General features: G+C 49.0%; 1 protein-coding gene across 2 annotated transcripts in view; it reads left to right on the top strand.

Moving 5' to 3' along the window:
• The first annotated feature begins 1,146 nt into the window (after positions 1–1,146).
• LOC143433053 (uncharacterized) overlaps positions 1,147–22,284 on the top strand; it is a 272,042-nt gene continuing 250,904 nt past the window's right edge. For both annotated transcript variants that reach the window (XM_076910161.1, XM_076910162.1), the window contains exon 1: positions 1,147–1,397. The gene's annotated coding sequence lies outside the window, so the exon portion shown is untranslated. The remainder of the gene's footprint in view (positions 1,398–22,284) is intronic.

Consider the following 22,284-nt stretch of genomic DNA (forward strand, 5'->3'; position numbering starts at 1 on the left):
ACTTACCGGCTCTCTGTGCGGCTGTTTACGCAGAACGGAGTAGGGATTCACTCGGCCGATAGTGGTACAGGGATTTCGTGTTGGCGAGGAGGAGAATAAAGGACGAGTCGACGAGAGGAAGGAAGAAAATGAAAGGCGAGGAGGAGGATAGGGGGATGGAAAACGAGAAAGGGACATGGGGTCCCGTGTACGTTCATTTCTGCAGAAGAAGACGAGGTGGCGAGGGGTGGGGGGGCGGTTGGTACGGATACCGCGCGGGCAGTGCACGCGCAGCCGCCGGGACGCGCGCATCCCGTGTGCATTCGCGCTCTTCCAACGCCGCAGGAGGAGCCCGCGAAATCTCGATTGACGCGGCACTGTGCAACGTGCCTCGCGACCGTGGTGATCACCACATGACACGCACAATCCGTACGTGTCCCACGTTTCTCCATCCACACGTCCTACATTCGTTTTCGTTTAAAACACGCCGTTCGACCGAGAATGACACGACGGACGATTCGCGTGAGCGATCGCAGCGACATGAAGTTGACAGCGAAGTTCGTAACCGGTACTCGACGTACTTCTCGATAGTCGGGTCCGCGGTAATCGCAATGAAAAATCGTCGTCGGGCGAGCGTTGTGTTCCTCTGATCGTGCGAATTCTCGTTACGTGCCAGTTCCCGGAGCCGTGAGTCGCGTGTCGTATTTCTTTTTTCGTTCCTTGTGAAAGGTAAACAAGAGCGAAGAAGCGCCCCGTCGCATTCTTTCGAAGGACGTTCAGTGTGCCGCTCGACGTCGGCGAGTTCGGTGGTACGTATATGTAACGCGCGCGCGTTTCGGAGCCTCGAGTCTCGGTGATCTCGGTCCTTGTGAATCCGTTCCTTTTTTGCGCCACGTGCTTTTCGTCCCGCGTTTTACGCGGCTAGAGAGCAAGGGGGAGAAGAAAATAAGAGAGGGAGATAGAGAGTTACGTTATTTCGGGCGTGGATAATCGTGGCGAGTGAATAATACGCGAGTGTCACGAGGCATTCTCGTCGAAGCGTCGCCGGTCGAGAACTGTCGTTCCTCCTCGGTCCCGACCCTGAGGAATTTCGTGGAATTCACGATCGCGAATTCGAGAATACGCCAGTGGAACCGGTTGTATCGTAGCAGCCGCGGTAAAGGGCCGACCCCGATACAGAGAAGGGAGAAATCGGCAGGGAATATTGCCGAGCGCTCGTACGTATCGACGATCGCCGGTCGTTTTCGCGCGGCGATGACGCGTATGGGGGCGCAGCAGGAATTTCACGATTGTGCATAAAATGTGACGGCGAAGTGGCGTCGAACAGGTGCATCGAAACGACGCTCGCAGGACGATGATGGGGCATCGGAGTGTGTCGTTTCTTCACGACGAATAGCTGCATCGTTCGCCTACGATTGGTGAGTTTTTCATTCAAACACATTTCATCCTTCCAACGGAGTATATTAATGGTGCATTCGACCCTTTCACTGGTACCGCACGCGTATACGATATAAGGTCTCGTAGACACGATTAATATTTTCTAATCATATAGACCGAAAGGTTTATCGGTGTTTTCGCACACGGTATAATAATTCTTTTGGAGCAGGCCCCAGTGTTTGGTTCGTTGAGACGCAATTGGTAGCTCAAGGCTATTTTTCCAGTTAGGAACGTCGTCACGTGCGACCTTCTCGTTTACTAGTTTATTGCGTGCTCCAAATGTTTTCCAATTTAAAGCGGAGTCGTATATCGCGTGTTTCTATATTAGAAAAGTGGTACATGTTGCGACGAATGTAATCTACGTCGTATACGTCATTCTAAGAGGATTTTTATTACACATATTTTTTCTAATATAATATATCTAACCAGAGATTAACAAAGTAGTGGTTGATTCTATTATTGATTCTGCAATCGTTCGCCATCGTAGCAAAGAAAATTATTGAGAAGGATGCTTGCAGCATTTAGCACTGTCTTTGAAAGTGCACCCACTCGAGAAGAGTATCGCGGGTGTGCATCCGCTGCTTCGTCCTCGTACACTCGCTATCTTCATACTCGCCTTCGTTCGTTCGCCACCTTTTCCCTTCTCCCCTACGCCCCTCCTCTGGTTTGCCTCTGTCGTACGAGCAGAGCCAATCGGTCGTTGTTTTTTCTTCTCGGAAGGGACAGGCCGAGTAGCGAGAATTAATGTCGAGTGCACAAGGGATTTCGAATCAGTAGCTATTTCCGCTATTGTCGCGGTGGTGTGTACGCGCGTTCCGTCCCCTCGCCGTTTCCGCCACGCTGCTCCATATCTCGAACGCGATTTTTACGTCGAGATACATCGGGAACAATAGCCAGTTGGGGTTGCTGGTTAATATCCAAGGATGTAATTATTCGATGATAGGGACTAATAGAGCGAACGGGTATACCGACGGTGGGAACCGTAAAGGAACAATAAAAAAGGATAAAAAAGAGAAAAACACACCGGGGAGAAATCCGCTCGAGAATGGTGTATTGTATATTGTCGCACCCTCCTAGGACTTGTACTCTAATTTCAACGAGGTACAGCCCCCGTCATCGTCGTCTATCTTCATCGGTTTTCGCGATTTTCGCGTTGGTCACGAGGAGGCAAACTCGCAAACAGAAACTCCATCCGATGCGAACACGCTCGTACAAGACGGGTACCAGAGACGTATAGTTTGTCCTCTGGTCCGCTTCCTTCTTCATCGGCGTTTGCTCCGTCGAGAGCTAAGTGCATGAGAGATGAGAGGGTAAGAAAAAACAGTATTTCCAGTTCGCGTGTTCTCGCCTAGATAGAAAACCTTCAAAGAGAATCGCGAGACGTCCTACGATCGTAATCGTTATACAAGATGTTTCTGAGATCGAAATGGAATCGGAAAGGAGGAGATGTGAGCAATATTTTTTCGAAATTGTGTTTAAATATTCGTTCGTTCATTTACGTGGTAAATTAGGTGTATCTTCTGTACGTTTTTCCTGGTTGTATAAACGACTTCTAAAGTCGATGCGAACATTGCTTCGATAATTCAGATTGCAGATACGTATGTACAATTTCAACCAATTATATAATGAAAACCAGTTTTAATTATTCCCACTGGAATTTGCAATTTGCGTCTCGTACAAATACGCTGCTGAATATGTGTCGGAGGCGGCATAATTGTTTTGTAAATTTTCAATTTGCATACAGAATTGCGTTTTCCTTTTATTTCTCGTTTCGCCCCTTTGACATAACAAATTTTCCAATCTATTTAATTAGAAATTCTCGCGTAAAATTGATCGTTTCGTAAGAACCGTCGTGTCTCGTTTGAAGAGTCATAATTTAATATTTGCCAGCCGTGATGTTTGCCCTAACATTCAACTTGCACAGCAACTGCAAATTCTCCTGGCATTTCGGTGTACCCTCTAAGCCTGGGCATCGCGTGAAGTTCAGTGCAACAAGCGCAATCGAGATTGGTCGATGTCGTGTATCAATAGGTTTCGATATATTTGTCGATCGCGATCGCATGAATGAATAAGCTCAGATGGTGGACGCGTGACCGTTTAACCAAACGTAGGGATGCTTGTCTTCCGAACCCCTGCGCCCGAACTCCATTACCTATAAAACAATATTGGCTCGGTCGCGTCAATGGCCACCGATGTTTATAACTAATTATCGTCCGGCGAAAGGGAGAGCCGGGAGCGAGAACGGAGACGAGCCATCGCGTTGCGGATTCGAATAACACTCGGGCTGGGAGGCCAGGTAGACAGACAGAACGCAGGAAAGAGGGAGTGAGGGCCGATGAATTAGATGACGAGGGGTGTGTGGCGGTAGGGAGTTTCATTTTGAACGAGAAGCATTCTCTGTGCTCGTCCTGGCCCGAACTAAACGGGCAATATTAGCTATTGACTTTGGCTCATGGGGTTTGTCGACGGTCGGGCTAAGTGATGGCGTTCGTCCGCACCGGTTGGCACAGGGAGAATTTTGATTCCGTTTCGTCTGCGCGAACGCTTGTTAGAAGCAGGCCAAACTCTGTTAATTCTCCACCCCTACGGTCGTAAATAAAATCATCGTCGCGCGACGTCGAACAGGGAGGACGACGACTATGGCAGTTTTCCACTCGTTCCGTGTCACACTTTCCCCAGTATCGTTTTGGCGTTACGATCGTCGCCACAGCTGTCGACCTGTCTCGGGTTCACGATCCGCACACCGCTGGTCCGATGTTCGTGACCTATCCACAAAGCTTCCCGTTGAGGTTCACGGACGCTCGTAAAACTTGGCTGTATACGTGGGTAGGTGCGCGTATATGCGTTTTCATGTTCTTACTCCTAGCAGTTTGTCTCTTTCGAATGGCATCTGGTATAAATGGGAGTTTCTTTCCGAACGGACTTTTGTCCCGTAGTTTCGTATTCATCGTACGGCTCGCTCCCCCGGAGGGATAACTTTGTGCACGGCGGAGAAAAGATTTCGATAAAATCTCGCCTTTATACCCTTTTATTTATTTATTCAGCGCCGAACGGATCGGACGGGGGAGTGTAAAATCGATGACGTTTGAGGCTAATAATCTTTGGAAATAGCGAGGGATCAGGATTTAAGTTTAAGTCCGTTCGATGGGGGCACAGTGATCGTTACATAGTGGACCCGTATTCGTGGTGCAGCTAGATGAACGTCGGTTTTCAACAGTTGCAAGTCTTTGGAAATTAGTCAATGTCTCAGCGACAAATCCCGGTTTCTGTGGGCCCCATTCATCGATTCATTCATAACGATAATTATCGAACGTAAGACGAGAAGATCTTTTCAGTGGCGCAATGAATCTTCTGAAGACATTTTACCCCGATTTTTACGATAGATTGAAAATAGGGAGGATTTCCAATCTATGGACCTTCAAAACCGTGCCCGAAGTGGAATCGAATTGAACGTAATGGAACTAGCGGAATACAATGTAGGCACGGTCACCGTTCAATTTCACTACAATACAAATGCCCTCAGAGGTTATTGCGCCATACAATGGTAGAACAGAGGAAGGCTGGAAGGTTTCGGTGTCTCTCGCGTTTCTGGACCCGATAATTATTCATTTTCCTGCGCGTGATTTGGTTTAATTTAATTGCAAACGATCTCACTCGTCCTATGCGTTTGCGGAGAGATCTGGGTCTCCCCTCCCGCCGGTTTATCTCCAGCGGTAATAACCCTTTATGGATCCCGCAGACTGGCTTAATATAAACTGCAATTTAATTGCCGGGCTGCTCGATAAATCATGCATCGGCCGTAAATTTCCAATGGGCCTTGGTGCCAGCGCGCATGTTACGTATACGTATCAGTGATAAAAGCAATTGAATCTTATCGCCGGCTAGAACAATGATATTTCAAGAGAAACGTCTAAGCGCCACCCAGCTCGTTTTCTTCCAAGGTTTATCGTCGCATAAATCCGAATGAAGTCTCAAAGGAAATTCTCTGGAACGAAATGGCCCGTGGAAACCCACGATTTGGCACATCATCGTGACGTTGGTGAAACCGACGGCGCACCATTGATTCGATTCCAAATCCTCGCCACGATTGAATCCCACGATTATTCAGCGCGAATGGTAATTACCGAGTTAGCGTGCTTCTCTAACGTTATTTAAATGACGTTCAATGCCGAAGTGCTTTAATATAGGATCAACCGGAATTTCGTTAGAAAACGATCGGTATAAATTCCAATTTCCAGTCACGATTCGTACGCTTTCTGTCAGTTCCAGCACCGCTAAATAAATACTTTCTTCATTTAGAAGTTTATCGATCAATCTCGTGGAAGAGTTCTACTTAGGTCTGGTTCAAGCATCCGGTTGATGAAAAGTGGTAACTAGAACGAAATAGAGTGGAATAGGTCGGGGGGTTGTGCAAACGAGGAAAAGGTATGGCGTAAATTCTACGGGTATACAACTTGACTGCTTACGTTAGCTGCAGCCGATCTCAATGGGTGGTGCTAGATTGAGCGTTCTCCAGGGGAATTCTTCGCACGAATCTACGCGAGCTGCTAGGTCGTCGACCTCGAGCTACCTTGCGAATCATTGACTCACGGTTTGAAAAAAACAGCTTCGAGATTCGTTGCTAATTAAGACGGAGTGTTAGTTGGGGCGAATAACCTGCTGCTGCGGTGTGATCCCGCACCGTCGAAGATCGAGTGGTCTCGTAATCCCAATACGTATTTCGAGATACTCTCTCGGCTTTCAAATTAGTCCCGCCGCTGTCATCGTTGTTCCTACGTGTCGCGTCTCTGCGAGCTTTCGTTCGAAATAAAAATCAAGCTACGAAGATCTTCGAAGGAAAGACAAACGGGTTCGCAAGGGGGTTCGCGACGGTAACGGGCGATTAGGCAGATGCGAATCTTATTGTTGCACTCAAACGCGAGGCAGAATAACACTCGTGCATGAATAAAAGAGCGAACTCCAGCGAATCGACACCATCTGGTGTACCTGAGTGGCTGCTGCATTACCCTTGAAAGCTCACCGCTCTCGAGTGACGCGGCTCTCCTATGCCGCGGGTGCATTCATCGCGTAATTAACGTCTCGTAATTATGGCCGCGGAATAGAGAGAGAGAGCGAGTCTGGACGTCTCGTGGTCGCGCCCGCGCAAGCTCTCTCTTGTTGCTCCAGGATATTATGAGCTTTCATGGGGCTCCACATGAATAAGGCGCTTGGCGTTTCTGAAGAGGGTGTTACGAGCATTATGGACCTCTCGACGATGGACCGAGTGTTGGTCAACGAGCCGTTCATCGCTCGTTCAAGGTGTAACGCGTCTTGGCCTCTCTTTGACGCCTGGCCACGTCTCTCTTTCTCTACTTTCGCGAGTTCCATCCCTATTCCGTCTTGGTCCCTTTTCGCGCCACGGAAACCTGAATCCGTATTGCTCCTCCTCGTCGCGCATGCCTTTACATACGTCTTCTCGCCGATTCAGTGGCACACGTAGACGACTCGCAGACCGTGCACGCTGAAACCATTCCGGCAGGGACCCGTTAAGTCGCTGCTAAGCTAGACTGCGCGCAGGAAAACCAATGGCGACGATCCTTCTTGTTCGAGCTTCCACTCAGACGAATGGAACCGCGCGAGACCTCTCCGTTCCGCTGCCGCCTTAAGAGCCCACTTTCCACTCGCCACTCGCCAATGAGACTTGCTGGCGATTCTTTTTTTCCTTCTTTTTTGTTGTTGTTTCCTTGAAAGGGTTGCTAGCCGTGCTATTTCTGCCCTGTATCGCTAGCTGCGAAACGAGAGTTGCACTCAGGGTTCGGGCGATTTATCTCGTCCTTGGAAACTTTCCTTTCGGAGTAACTTGAAATCGAACGGACATTCGTCTTCGATTTAATCCCAACGGCCTCTGAAAATTCTTCGCTGATCTTATTCCAATTAATTGTCGATTGTAGCTCATAGTGTGTATCAAGGATTAATTCAGCGATTGAATTTTTTTTTTTTTTTCTTGGAAATTCTCAAGGCACGAGTGCGATCGACGTGCGGTAACGTATAGGATCGGTATTGGGTTTTCTTCTATGGTAACGAATCAGTCGGCGCAGGGAAGCAATTTGTTAGGAGGTTGCGCAAAAACCGGGAAACGTCAAGCTGCTCGGGAAGGAAAGGGGTAGGGGAATAATAATGGCCGGGCGTAGAGAGTCGGGGGTATAGTAACGCGAATAATGTCGAAAGTTAGTCCGGGCCGACCGACGTCGACGTTATGCACGGCGTTCACCTCTGACCTTGCGGTCGGACGAGCGAACGGAAGTTATGCGTCTGGATCGTTTCGCGGAACAAGCAGGAAATGCAGTCCGGCCCGTTGCAAACCGTTACAAGCCGTGAGGGAATCATTACCACTTTGTTGTTGCATCGTACATCGAGAGAGAGTCGTACGCCTTCCGCACCCCCCGAGGACATGCTCGACTTTCGCCCTTCGTATCCGGTCTCGTCCGTCTCTTGTCTGCCAGAGTTGGACATAACTCGAATGGAGTGTCGTACGAGTGAAACTTTGCCCGAATAATCTTCCTAACAAATGCTACGTCTCCTGACAATATCATTTTTCGTTGTACGCGATTAAAAATTGCGAGCTTTTGCAAGGAAAATTGCTGAGAAAATGTACAGAGAAGAATGGCGGAGAGGAGAGAAAAAATTCAATGAAACAGATCTTGTTCAGGAGCGTGGCCAAGGGTCAGCTCCCTGATTTAAATTTAAATTGCTACTAAATTACCGCGTCGTTTCGAACCCTTTGATCTCGTTTGATTTACCCGAGGAATAACATAATTCAGATTTTTCTCCGCCAGAGGGTGATCGGCACGCCCGTTTGAACAACCCTGCGCCGCCCCGCCACTTTGTACGGTCGACGTGTACATACGCCACGAAGACGCGATCTCTCGCGAATGAAATTTGATTCGTGAACCGTGCTCTCGCCCTCTCGTTCCGTTGGGTACGGCGCGAACGATCGGCTGGCCGTTCTCCTTCGGGTTCGCTAATTGCACCGAATACCAAGCCGACTAACAAAACACGTTCCACCTTTGTCGGACCTCCCAGGGACAGAGGGAAGGCACGGGTCTCTGTTCGCTCGTAAAATTGGTCACGTGGCTGGGAAATGTTTCGAACGCGTGTGCGCACGACGAGTGCACCCGTGCTCCGTTTCTGCGAACGAGGGGGCGAATCGCCTCGATCGGGCCACACCGATTTGTTACGTAAGCGAGTGCGTCTGGTTTTATGGCGGACGCGTTTGTCACGCTACTAAAGTCCTCGTCACGTGCGTGCACCAAAGGAGAGAACCTGGCTGGAGACAGCCTGGAAGCTGAGGGAGAGGCCATGGTCGGATGGCACCGCGGTTCTTTAAAGGACCTTCTGCTCGACGCTCAGATTTATACGGCGATAGTTCGAACGTGAAACATGCATCGAGACGGAATTCATATTTTATGCATAAAGCTGAAAGTATTCCCTCTTGGAATGTCTGGTTGTTTCCATTTTGCTAGCAGCCAACGAAAGATGGTAGAGTCGGGAGGTATTCGATCGAGCCTCTTATTATTTATTGCCACCCCTTGCTGGACGAGATGAGTTTAATAGCTGGTGGCGAGCAATATTTGAAAAGTTTCCCGTTGCCGCGGCCGCTACGGATAATCGCGGACAGAAAAAAGAAAGGGGTAAACGGCGACCGATAGTCGCGATACAATCGGCTAAAAATATTGTCGATCCCCGTGCAATTTCCACCTGTACGAATCGAGGCTGTACTCGAGGAGCCTGGTTCGATATTGCGCGACACCGTGGTCGAGGGGCACGAGAAGAATTTCTCGATCGTTCTGTCGAGGATGAACGATAAATTATTGCCGGTGCGCGGTGTAACTGGCTGCGAAACGATCGGATGGATATTACGATCGCAATTACATTTCCATTCGTTCGCGTTACCCGGCGGAGGACGGCAGCGGGGCGCTTTCATCTAACGAGTAATAACCGGGATAAGTGCTTCTGGGTCTCGCGAACGGCTCCCCGTCGTCGCGGAATTTTTCTTGGGGAATAATAAATATGCGGCTGGGTAACAGGCACCGAATATCGAGCGTCCCGTTTAAGCTCGAAACATCGCTGCCGCTTCCGGACGATCGCGGGATTTTATGGGGAATTAAAAATTTTGCATCCTGCCTGTGTAGTACCCCGACCGGTCGGCGATGAATAAAACATCGTTCCGCGTGGGCGAGTCCCATTATTTACGCAGTTACGTGTTCACCTGCGCAATCCAAAATCAATGTAGCCGCGTCACGTACCTAAATATCGCCGATGCCGATGGCGGAAATAACTATGCACGCGTGTTTCACTCGGTTACACCCCGTGACATAGGCGAAAAATCAATACTTTTCGTCAACCAGAAATATTCTATTCCCGTTACGGGCGGATTTTCAATTTCCATTCTGTCGCCGCGATCCTGCATCAGCGGAGAAAAAGGGGGAAAGTACACTCGGAGCAGATGCAGCCATTGTCGTTGCGTAAATTTTCACGCGCCAGTACCGTGCGCCACGGTCATCTTCGCGAATCAATTGAACGAAACCCTGTCAAGGTCAGCGAAGCTCTCCTATTCGGTGGATCGTTGCCCGCACCCCTGGAGACGTAGACAGAGTTCTGAAGCATGTCGAGGGGTGGGCCGGCATTCATCGTTCGAATTTTACTGGCACGCGTTGTGCGGCCACGTGGCTCGGTTCCTGGGGGAATTGCTCTCCTGTACGCGGCTCCCTTGCTCACCGATCAGCCTCTAAAATCGTGCTGAGAATCATTTTGCGGAACTGAAAGATTGATGCCGACACGCGCGTCGGGCTTGCCTCGAGTTCCGCCTCTCTCTCTCCCTGCCTTCCTTCGTTCGTGCGAATTTCGTGCGACTTTGGATTAGACGAACGATCGACGATTCGTTCCGCTCGTTAAATCTCGGTTTAATACGATCAAACGATCTCTCCCAAGCGCGGGCACGATATCGGAACGGTTGGTACTAGCGGTTCCGTCGAGATCAAAGAAAACACATTCTTCTTTGAGCACATACATGAATCCGCGCGTTTCACGCTTCGCATAATTATGCTCGGGGCATGTAATGTGGTAGAAATGAGAGAAATATTCGAACGGTCTATAAGTAATTTTAATAGTCGTCGAATATTCAGTTTCAATGGAAGAACGTGAATTAAATATTGCACAAAGCCTTTTTAAGTACAGCTGGTCCATCTATTATCTCCCATGTAAATCCATTTCTTTGAAAAAAAAAATCATTGCGTCGAATACGAAGATTCATCATTTATTTCGATGTAGCAGATAGCGTAGACTATGACGCGTGTCAGACTATCAGATGTCACGGACCATTAGATGCAGGATTATCGGATTTTTGTCGAACCATTTGCGCGAAAAAAAGGAAAAGGGAATTGGCGAGTCGACTAAAGGGCCGTGTTCGTTAGTAACTGGTTTTGTTCTAATATTTCATAATGGGCCGCGTTGGGTCGAACGTGGAAAACGGATTTAAGTTTGAAAATAGGGGGTTTGGTTACTCAATCAAGAGAGAAAGAAGTAATTATACGCTAAACCGATGAACGCCTGTTGCAGTAATGATGCTTTTATGTCGGGCTCCCCCTCTATTGAAAATCGAATCGTATATTTGTACGCTGTCGTTCGATGTTTCCGTTAATAATAGAATAGAAACGATGCCAATTTGAGCTCCTCCCTTAGACGGGGGGTAATGCATCCCGCGCAGGCAAGGCGATACTCGTTTGCGTAACGCGTAACGATCATCCTGGGCAGGGTACACTATTGCTTGAGTCAATATTGAATGTCTTCTGAAATTCTCTTGGATGGATTTAACGCATTGCGAAACCCACTAGGCGCCGTGTACGAACAAAACGTTTAATGGAATGGTATCTCTCGAAATTGGACGGGAGATGAGAATTCGAAATTCAACGAGGATCCTGGGTACTTGAAAACATGTTTTTCTCGCGACTTTTACCCTCCGAAAGGGGCGCAAAACCATTACTCCTTGGGCAGGGAATGATCAGTGAATAGCCAGACGTTCGTTAACGCAAATTCTACCTATTATGGACAGGTCTACCATCGCATATTTTCAGGCATATTCAGGGAAAACTGGCTCCGGGTAAATTCGTTCACGAAGAATGGCTGGTAAATCAGTTGGTAAGGTAGACGGAGGGGGTGGGAAGAGTTGATGAGATTCGGGAATTCGCTGCAGACTTTTCTACGCTCTATAGCGCGACGTATGAATAAGACAGTCGTCCCATTCAGGAATTGAATCGAATGCGTGCTCTCGAGGGCATGCACGGTTTTTATCATTGGGTAGTCATCCACCGTCATCGTTTATTATCATTCTACAGAATCGTCGAGCTATTTATACACTGTCGATCGCTTGATATTCTCTCTCCTCTCTTTCTCCGTCTCGTTTCGCTGCTCCGTATCTTCCCACCGCGTTGTGCTCGAGTTAACAAACTCTTCCCGACGCATCGCTCCCGGGATTTTCGTAACTTTCCCTCTGTAATTTATTTCGCGTTAAGAGAGAGGCACGCCGCGCTCGCGAGACTCGATTCAGTTTCCGATTCGAAATACCTGGTTTTTATTATTTGGCGGAACCGCCGGGGTTGAGCAGATATTTTCTTTTCCTCTCCCGCGGATGTTATCTTCCTCTTTTTCCTTTCCTCGCTTCCTCCTCTTTTTCTTTTTCTTTTTTTAACGTGCTTCTTTCCATTTTCTCCCGGGCGTTTTTCCTGAACGCGAAGGAAAAACAGCCTGCATATGTATGGGATGGGGGTGGCGGCGCGCGCTGCTGTTTACGCAGTCCCTGTATCTCGGCTTTTATTATGTACTCATCTCTATTCCGATCTTAAAGCCCTTAAATATTGATCGCGACCCGCCGGAACGATACGTACCTACTACGTCTAAGGCCTCCACCCCTCTCAGACGTCGGGTACAAATAGGATCGTATCGCGGCCTCCGGTTTACCGCTCTGTCGGACGATAGTGATTAGGCTGAGAGTCTTCCCTGGTTTTTCTGCTACTCCCGATCGTGCGCTGCAGTCGTCAGGATTATTAAGTGCCCTTGACTTCGCCACGCGAAGAGACGTCGTCGAGTTGAGCTATTTGCTGATCCCGGGGAGCAAACATCGATCAAGGGAAAATTTGTCCCCTCGTCGAAGATATTTTCGATACCATCCCCTGTTCAATTGCGTCGGATATGGAGAACATAACGTTTTATTATCGTTATTAACATTTTCCACCAGCGCTTTGCAATGAAATTTTTTGATCGTATAGAACGATCGCTGCTTAGCATCTTTCATCGCCAGAGCGATGCAATCAATCGAACGGCACGCGATACGCGGACAGACGTGAATCAGAAACACGTTGCGATACCAGCGAATACGATAATGATGCCAGGGTCTCTGCGTTTTGTTCGCGCGGCCGATATCATCGCGGATCGAAGGAATATTCATTGAGGGGATCTATCGAGGTCCTCTCGACACGACGTCGAAAGCCACTCTGGATACTCCCGGCAGCCAATATACAGCGATACATATCCGTTTTCCCTGGGAAAACCAACCTAGTCGAAAGGACTTGCCTTATTGAAAGCGGAGAAGGTCGTAGCTGGGGGCTGAAGCTCGCTAAGAGAGGGTTTATTGAAGCCCACGTACACCACCGTATTTATGATTCGAGCATCGTCTCTCGATAACGTTCAACTACCAACGATCCAACTATCCGACCGTGCGTGTCTATACGTGTCCGTGGTGCTGATTTATTTAATAAATAGCTGGCATTCATATTAGATGCGAGCGCCGCGAGATCTCGCAGGGTGGTAAACGTGCACGCGGAAGGGAACCAGTGCCCCGCGAGAAAGGGGTGAGAAGGCAAGAGGGAGAAGGGTAGGTAGAGGACGGGCGAAATTGATTCGAATATTCGCATGGCTGCCTCGATCGCTTTGAGGGAAAGGCATCTATTTAGACCATGTACTATTTTATTATGCGGGCGAATGTTTGATCTGGTTTTAGTAAAAGCTGTTGCCGGCTATTAACCCCTTTGCACCGTGGACAGAATATTTAGTTCGCAGGTGTTAAGGGTCAATAGAATGCGACGAGTATCAGAGATTGTGCGAATGACAGATCGCTAAATGTTTCGACCGTGGTATCAGCAGGTTCATTCAGTGGCGATCTGAGAGCCTCTGTCCCGGTAGGCAATAAAGAACAGCCTCTCAATCTAAACATCCTGTCTTCGTCCCGTCGTGTTTCCATTCGCGCGACGGCGGGTATACATCAACTTCTACATAGCGAAACGTGCCTGTCATTTCTCCGAAGTTTTCGAAACCGTTGCGCCCCGGGGCTAGCAATAATGTATCGTTTCGCGTATGCCATTGGGGTCGTGATTACGACTACGTACGTGTTCCATCAAACGGGAAAGGCATTATTCCCTGGCACAGGGGGCAATACGCATCTTACATTAATTACTACATCATACTGGCGATAATGAAATTACGGTTAATTAGCCTGAGCGTAATACAACGCGTTGGTCATCGCGCAACTACGTTCTGCGTTCGATTACTTTTAGTTGATTAAATTGTACGATCCAATCAAATTGGTTTATTCGATGAAAGCTAACGCGTGGTTAACGGTGCCGCGTATGCGGCCGTGTCTATTTAGATTCTCAAACATTTTCACCGCGTAATGCAACGCGTGCATTACTACCAAATGGACCAATTTTTCTCACCAACAAGTTTCACTTTGTGTCGCGAGTGACGGTTTTTTTTTTTTTTTTTTTTTTTTTAGCGCGGATTTAGTTTCTCTCGTAGCTGGTATCCTCGTTCTGCTTGAAATTCATGATGTTTATTTTCTCTCATTCTCTTCCAACTCTGTAACGAGTTGTTATTATTATACGCGCGCGTTTATTATTACTTTGGACCGGATAAAACGGAGTATTTCATGCCGCGAGTCCATCTCGTTAACGGGAGGGAAGCGAGAAAGCGTGCAGCGAGACAACCCTTCCACTTGCCTGCAGACGACACCTCGCTGCTTCATCCCCGTTCTGGCACACTGGCCCTTATCTCTTAAAGCTTCAGTTTAAACACGGAAATCGATGCGTCCGTAACAAAGACCAGGGCTATCCTCCCTACAGGGAGGTGGCGAGGGAGATGGGGAGGTATCAAGGGAGCTTCCGTCTCTTGGAGTCTTTCGTGTACGTCCTCTTTTAATCGGGGGAGGAAAAAACACATACCTGGGATAGACACGAAAGCGTGAGACGAACTTTCACGTTAATTATAAGTCGTCTGTCGCGATGTGTGCGGTTACGTTTCATCCTAATTGCGAGGATGGCAATGAAAACGGTCCCGGTCCCGTTTTATTGGCCACCGTTAGCGCGCGCGGTGCCGATCAAATATTTACCTTGTCTGCGAAGTTTTTCTTGAAATCCGAAAATGCTCTTAAATTAACGAGGTGCATCGGAACTTTTCCGGTCGAGAATTTCGCAGACGCGAAAGAGTATGGTCAAAGTAATCGCGGTAATTCTCTCTGATGCGCGTATGATGGGAAGTATAAAAATTTCTCACCGCTACGGGGAACTTCGTTCGCGATCGACCGAGCGTTCAACGATTTTTCCTTTTTAGCATTCAAATAGCCAGTTAGCGAAAGCTCGTTCTCATTAGTCAACCTACTTGACTTCGAGTCGCATGAACTCGAGTAATTTGAAGCCACCGCTGCAGCGCGAATCTATTATTTGCTCGACCCGAAATGTCTTGCCAAGCTTCTTTTGCGAGCAAACCGCGGACAAAAATCGCAAATTATTCACGACGGCGGCTCGCGGGGCGAATTCTAAGTTGGTAATCCCGCGCTACTTGAATTTCTAACTTCGATAGTCGCGCGCGGATTAAGAGCAAGAATAAATATTGGATACTCCACAGTGTTCATTCATTATACACGTATTTAGCGGATTTTTAGCGCTCCCAGAGTGTCGCGATAGGAATGCGACGATCGAAGGGATTAATACCATGGTACGCGTATCGTTTGCATTGGCTATCAGAGCCCCAATGTAATCACGGTACGAAGAAGAGGCGAACGTTTCCGATAAGATACGAGCAATAAATGACTCGCATTGCGGCGATATAAATCCTCGGACACACGGACCGCATAGATTTCCACCTGGGGTGACGGTATCGCGGACCCTGAGGGTGGAAGGGGTTGAGAGGATTCGGCAAAAAGGAGGAATAAGAGGGTCGTTGTTGGCGTTGCACGTCGTTCGAAATTTACGTCGATCGATGCGCGGCTGTTAATCGACCAATAAGAATAATTCGCGCGCGAGACAAAGCCGGCCATTATTTTTCAAGAAGGGTCCGCGCCACGATGGACGCCTTATATTTCGTATACTTTATTACACGATATTACCTCTCGTTCCCGCGTGGAACGCTGCCGTGGCCCGTGGGCGAGCCTTTTACGAGTTAACCATTTCGCGGTCGACTAAAACGGCTACGCAAGGTAGAACGCGAGGAGGCAGAGATGAAGAAGAAGAAGAAGAAGAAGAAAATGACGGCGAGGACGAGCCAGGGGAAACGCAGGGCAGAGACGGCAAGGGTAAACGCGCGGTTTCAGGAGGACGAGCCCACGGGAAAGGAAACAAAGAGCCAAAGACGAGAGAAAATACGCGAGAACGAGCACGACCGCGCGCCAGCTGAACAAAAAGTATGCGAGGCATGCTCGCGCGTAGCGCCGCCGCCGCCGCCGCCGCCACCACCGCCTCGCTCTTCAACTCTAACCCCTCTGTTACCGTCGGAGAAGATGAAAAATCTGGTGAACTGACGTTCATTGGGAAATTGCAAGCAGCCGCCTTTGGGACAGAATGATTAATGCGCGCTAGACGCTCCGCCTATACACACACACGCATCGAAGGGTATGCCTACGTTATACTTGCCCCGTCTAAGGAACTTCTGGCCAGATCTTCTCGGATTCGACCGAACTTTCCCTTTGGGTAATCTTCGAAGTCGAGAGCGTTCGCCAAAACTTACGTCTCGAAACTGTCTCGCGTATCGACTTATCGGTCTGTGCAGATTTATGTTGCAACGAAAACTACCCATTTAATTACTTATCTATTTCACGGACGGGTTGGAAGCTTCTTACTCTCCGATCAGTGTCTGTTGAGTCAGGGATTTAAAATGCGATTTAAATCTCTGACAGTTCCATAGACAAAATGTTCGTATCGTCGCGTGTAATCACGATGCATCGTTGGTACCCGCGTCGTCTCCTCGCTTCTCTTCCACGGTGCGATCGAAAGTTTCGCCGTCGACGCCACCGGTTAAGCTGTCGCGGCGACTTACACCAACGTTTCTCCCTCAGGGGGTGAAGAAGTGGGCGTAACGTATTTTTAATTACGACCGCCATTGAAGCGCGCCAGGTGATGCGACGAGGTTGGATGAGCACCGCTGTTAAATGGCACGATTATCTGTCTCGTGCTTTATTTGCTGCTCGTTGCTCGCGTTCTACTTCGCCCCGCGTTGTCTCTTTCTCCCTTCTTCTTTTTTTTTCTCTCGTTCTCTCTATCTCTCTTTTTCCCCCCCATTCTACTCTTGCCTCGACTGAAGCATTGACTCGAGAGGGTTTTTGCACGGTGAAGAGGTCGGCAACTCGTGCACCGTAGGATGAGGGCGGAGGGGGTAGGTCCTTAAAAACAGATCCATTAAAGTTTTTCCGGCGCTTACCGAGGTGGTAGTGGTTACTCGGCGAGTAGCGGGTAAGATTGCGCATTTCTCCTATTCACGTGCACGCTTATAACGTCGTAGGGCAACGGGCCCAGCCGGTGTAGTAACCATTTGCCACCGGATACAGGAGAAAACTCTCAGTGGATTCTTACCACTTTTCCGTGCTCCTCCTGCTGAAACAGTTCCTGTCCTTTTTCTCCCATCTGCCTGGTCGTACCTTTTGCCCTTTTTTCTCTCACGATCGTTAAAATAATTTTTCCACCGGTACTCACCCTTTCACCTGGTTCTTCGCGCGCACCCCCCTCTCAGTTTTACGTTCGTTTTCCCGCGACCGGGTAGACAATCGACCCAAATTACAATAAACACTTTTGTTCATTCGCCTGACTGTCTCGCAGATCAGCGTTAATTAATAGCTCCGGGTGATGCGCCGTTGTTACTGGAGTCTCGTTTATTTCGCGACAGCTATCCGAACCGGAAAAATCCCGTGACGGACTTCGTGGCGCTGGTCCCTTCCGCGTCCGCCGTCGCTACTTTGCATGACCAATATCGAGGAGTCGCGCGACCGAACGAGCAAGTTCGAAGGCGAGTTTTCACGCGTGTAACCCGAGGGAAAAGTTTGCCAGCCAGGGTCCCCTGTAAATTCATGGAACGCGTCGAATCGAACACCTCGAACCACCCCTTCCTCGTCGGCATCCCTTCTAGCCGACCTTAGCCACGTCTTTTTCCTTTCTCAGGTTTTCTCAGGTGTGTAGGCGATGCATCAGGCTCCCTTCTAATATAACATTCCGCGCCTTCCATCTTGGCAAATCCGATTTGCCCGTGACGCTAGATAAACTCGCCCTATCGCAACGAGAAGACGAGGAATCCTTCTTGGTTGTTTGGAGCGACGGGAAATAAAGGGAACGAGACGTCTACAATGGAAGCGTAATACGTAGGTACGTGTGCGCATCAGAAGGAAAGAGGAGACAATCTTTTTTCAGATGCACGAGCATCCCCCGTCCAATATTCGCTCCTTAATAACGTTGTCAGATAAAATTTTCAATTTCCAACGAATCGCGGCTCCATGGTTCGTACAATCCCTGGGAAGTCTGGGGAGAGGTTAAATAAATTCATCTCGAGCAAGATATGGAAATGTTCACGAGGGTGTCTCGAGATAAACGTGGCGACTTCTCGAATCTTTTTCTCGGTACGTTCGCCTCCTTTGGCGAGGTTATTGGAAATTAATGAGAAAGGTCCAGGGAAATCGTTTTCAAATTGAGACGAGGTTCGCCGCGAAACCTCGTACAAATAATTCATGGGATATCCGTTCTTTTTAATTGAGATGGATTTACTTTCTCAAACCGATATCGAGCAAATTTTCCTTGGCAGAGAATGGGAACACCTTTGAGGTGTTCCCGTCGGAACTTTACTCGTTGAATAATACCAAAGAGAACTGCAAAAGCTCTCCGTTATACGGGAGCCACGCTCCCCCGGTACGCGCGTCGATAGAAAGATTTTCGCGGCTCGAATCCGAACTCGGCGCGTTGGAATTGTGGCTCGCGGAATGATTTGCGTGCAGTCACTCTAAATGCACTTTCTTCTGGCGTCTGGCGAACGGCAGGCATGCCGGGTTTTTCTCTTTTCGTTCTCGTTACGGAAAGACAGTTCACCGATTTTTCCGTGAAAAGAGAACGACCGCCAAGGAAAAGAGGGTAGTTCTCTCCCTCCCCAGCGTAGACTGTTTTTCACGATTTACTCGGGTTTTTCCTTGGAACGATTTGTACGATGGCTACTGGCTGGAGGATGTTTCTGCAGGCACCAAGCCGTCTGTTTTCCCTCTTTCGTCTAGGAATTGTTGTCTCTGCGAGGCTGCCGAAATTTTTCAGTCGTCGACGTTGACGTAGGTCGTCTAGACGCGCCTCAGACTGCGTCGCGGGGCGGAACTGGGGTAAGAAACGGATCAGGGTGAAATTGGTCGGTACGGCGCCTTGGGGATCTCGCATTCTTACCCCCAAATTGCGCATCTACACCCTCGAGTGGCGGTAAAAGTGGGTTAGGGTCTTCCGTAAATTGGGTTAGAGCGTCGTTCGAGGAGAATGGGCGGATCGCTTAAGTGATTTCGACAGCGATTCCGTCGGCCTTAAAGCGGCGCGACGATCGATTTAAAGCGATCCGGCTCGCTTAAATTGATCGAACGGATCGGCGCTTCGACGCGGAGTTTCGTTTTGCAAACGCAGCTTGACGACGGTCTGAACTGCGGAGGAACCAGTTACGCCAGCTGGAAATTGGAGTGTCCGAGGGACAGGAAGTCGGAAGGATGTTCGTTCGACGTGGACGTGGATAGAAGTTGGAAATCTCGAATCCTCCGGTGGTGGCCATTAACGATGACGTGGACAGGCGAAAGACTTAGGACGAGCTGGGTTTAAAACTAAAAGCATTCCTCGCGATTATTGACAAGGGTAACCGGCCGCCATTACGTGTCTCAGACGATCTAATCCCTTTCTGTCCTTCCTCGCAGGCCCGTCCAGTTAAAAGCATTCTCCTGAATTATTCACGCGACACTAAGATCCCGATGCGCCGGGAATTTCATTATTTTCTTCTCGCGTTTCATAACGTCTGCCGCGAAACATAAACGTTGAACGGCCGCGCGGCTGGGAAATCCTTTCCGGCCGCGTTTCCGCATTAATTCAGTCCTTTTGAAATACGATCTTCTTTATTTCCTTCCTACACGCGAATGGCACGAGAAAATAACGTAATACCGCGGTCGGATCGGGTAAATTGATACAACGCGTCGTCGTGGCGTCGGCGATTGGCGGTTCGTAATAACGACGCCTGTAACAGTATGGGAATGTAGCTAGAAATTTAATAAAGGAAACGATAAAGACGAGGCTTCATCTTAGTCAGTCGGAATGCCAAAAGGAACGCGTCATTTGACCAAATTTACCTACCGGCTAGAAGAACAGCCTCGAAGCGCACATGTTTCGGATACGCTGGTCTAGATAAAAGCGAGGTGGCTAGATAAAAAACCGAGAGAAAAACGAGGACAAGAGTGAAATCGTTCGGAGACAGCGCGTGAAAACGGGGCTCGCGCGACTCACGAATGGAAATAAATCCTTTAGGGCGGACGGTTGTCTCGCGCGACGCGCCGGTTTCACGTGCAGGAAATCCCGAATAAATCCAAACAAACGCGTGTACAGGCAGGAGGATCAGACCTCGCCACCTACGATTTCGAAAGGGACGAGGTTTTATTTATAGGTGCTTTGACCGCGCGGGCACATGGCGTGGCACGCGCGGAATCACGCGTGTTTCCGTACAACCGAGCCGAGGTGCACGCACCGGAGTAAATTATTTGGATAAGTCAACGTTGCCTCAGGAACCGTCGCTGGTTCCTCGAACTACCGAACTTCTCCTGTTCCTTTGACCGAAAAAACTGTTCAGCAATCGATGAATAGTCATCGAGTCAAACCGAGCCTCATCGAAGTGATTCGTGTGCTGTCAGTTTCAATTCTCGTTGTGTGCACAGGTTCTTAGCACCTTAACAATGCGTGGAAGATGTATCCACTGGTGTCTGATACATTCAGCTAACGCACCGTGGCGTGACGTTATTTATAGTTCGCTCTTTGCCGTCTAGTTTGACCATCTCGCCATCGACGGTGAAACGTTAACAAAGCGAAGAAAAATCATGTTTGCGTAGAAAAATGTGTGCGTTACGAAAGAACCGCTTTCACGATTTCGTTCTTTTTTCCCCGCGAGATTAAATAGACGACGGTTGCGCGATGTATCGTGCGTGGCGCATTTGAATGTTCTCGAAACGTTTCCACGGTTTCCTAAAAGAGAAATCGAACCTTTCAGTGTCGACGGTGTTTAAACTACCCAGGGAGGATTTGCTTTTTTTCTCTCTCCACACCGCGCTCGGTGTGCTTTCGATGGCTCATCCGTTTAATGGCCAGTTAAATATTGACCGCCGGTTATTCAGTTTGTCTGTGACCTGGTCACCAGAGTGTTCCGTTGTCCATAAACCTGTCTGCCTAGGCGGAATAGGTAGGAAGAAAAGGTAGGAAACGGTGTGTACCAACGTACACACCTGTGGCTATGGATCTCTTAACGACGAGGCTTGCATAGACAATGATGGAACAACTTTCCTCGATTCCAATTGTTTGCTCGTCGAATCAATTCGTGGCCCTCTCGAGGCTCCGTATTTGCCGTGAATTTACTTCGTTTTAACCATCATTGCTTCCCCGAAGCTTTTAAATTTATTAAATCGCTTCGAGACCGATCCATCCAATTTTCTTCGAAGACGCCAGTGCCATATACGCCGTAAGTGGCCCTCCAACGCAAAGGGAGATATTGAACGCTGCAGGCATCGAAAGTACACTGGGAAGTTTTAACCGACTGGTCCCGACTGTTCAGTACGAAGAACCGCGATGAACTTTTCCCCGTAGACGTAACGTTTGCCATCGCGACGGCGACATTTTCGATCTGGCTGGCTGGTGAACGATAGGCGTCGAAACGGTATCGCGACGGGCGCACCGCGACGCCTGGTCGTTTCTCTTTCAAGCCTTCCCCCTCGTGTCAGCTGGTCGCGGTGGGTTGGCCAAATAAAACCGACACGTTTTTAATGGACCGCGGACAAACGCGCCTGCAACCTGGTCTCTGGTGTGCGCGTTCGCGCCTTGACGCTCGTACCGGTCGTTCGGGCGTCCAGGGACCGGGGACGGAAATATATTGGGACCGTGGTAACGAATTCGAGCTGGTTCACCGTCAACGCTGCGAGTCACGTTCGCCAGTAGCAGACGCCGCTCGTAGTTTCCATCTCCCAGCTTTTCTACGAGGGGTGAGTCATGGGATCGGGTCTGGATCATTTCGCGTTCGGTTATTACGAAGTCGTAGGAGGACATGTCTGCTCATCATCGCCTGGTATCGCAATTAATCGAAATCAAATAGCTGATTGTACACGGAAATCGAAACGGAGGGTTTACAGATCGCGCTGTTCGGGACTTAAATTCAATTTCAGAGGGAAATTCAATGCGGTTGTGATCCAAGATTGCAAGGCAACAAGTGACGCGCTTGTCTCGACGTATACTACTTTCTTCTCCCCGTTTCTCTTGGGCGCGCTTGGGCGTCTCCGCGAGCGCATCGCGTGGCATTTAACATTTTTGCCCGCTGCTT

Source organism: Xylocopa sonorina, chromosome 2, assembly GCF_050948175.1.
Source record: "Xylocopa sonorina isolate GNS202 chromosome 2, iyXylSono1_principal, whole genome shotgun sequence".
NCBI lineage: Eukaryota > Metazoa > Arthropoda > Insecta > Hymenoptera > Apidae > Xylocopa > Xylocopa sonorina.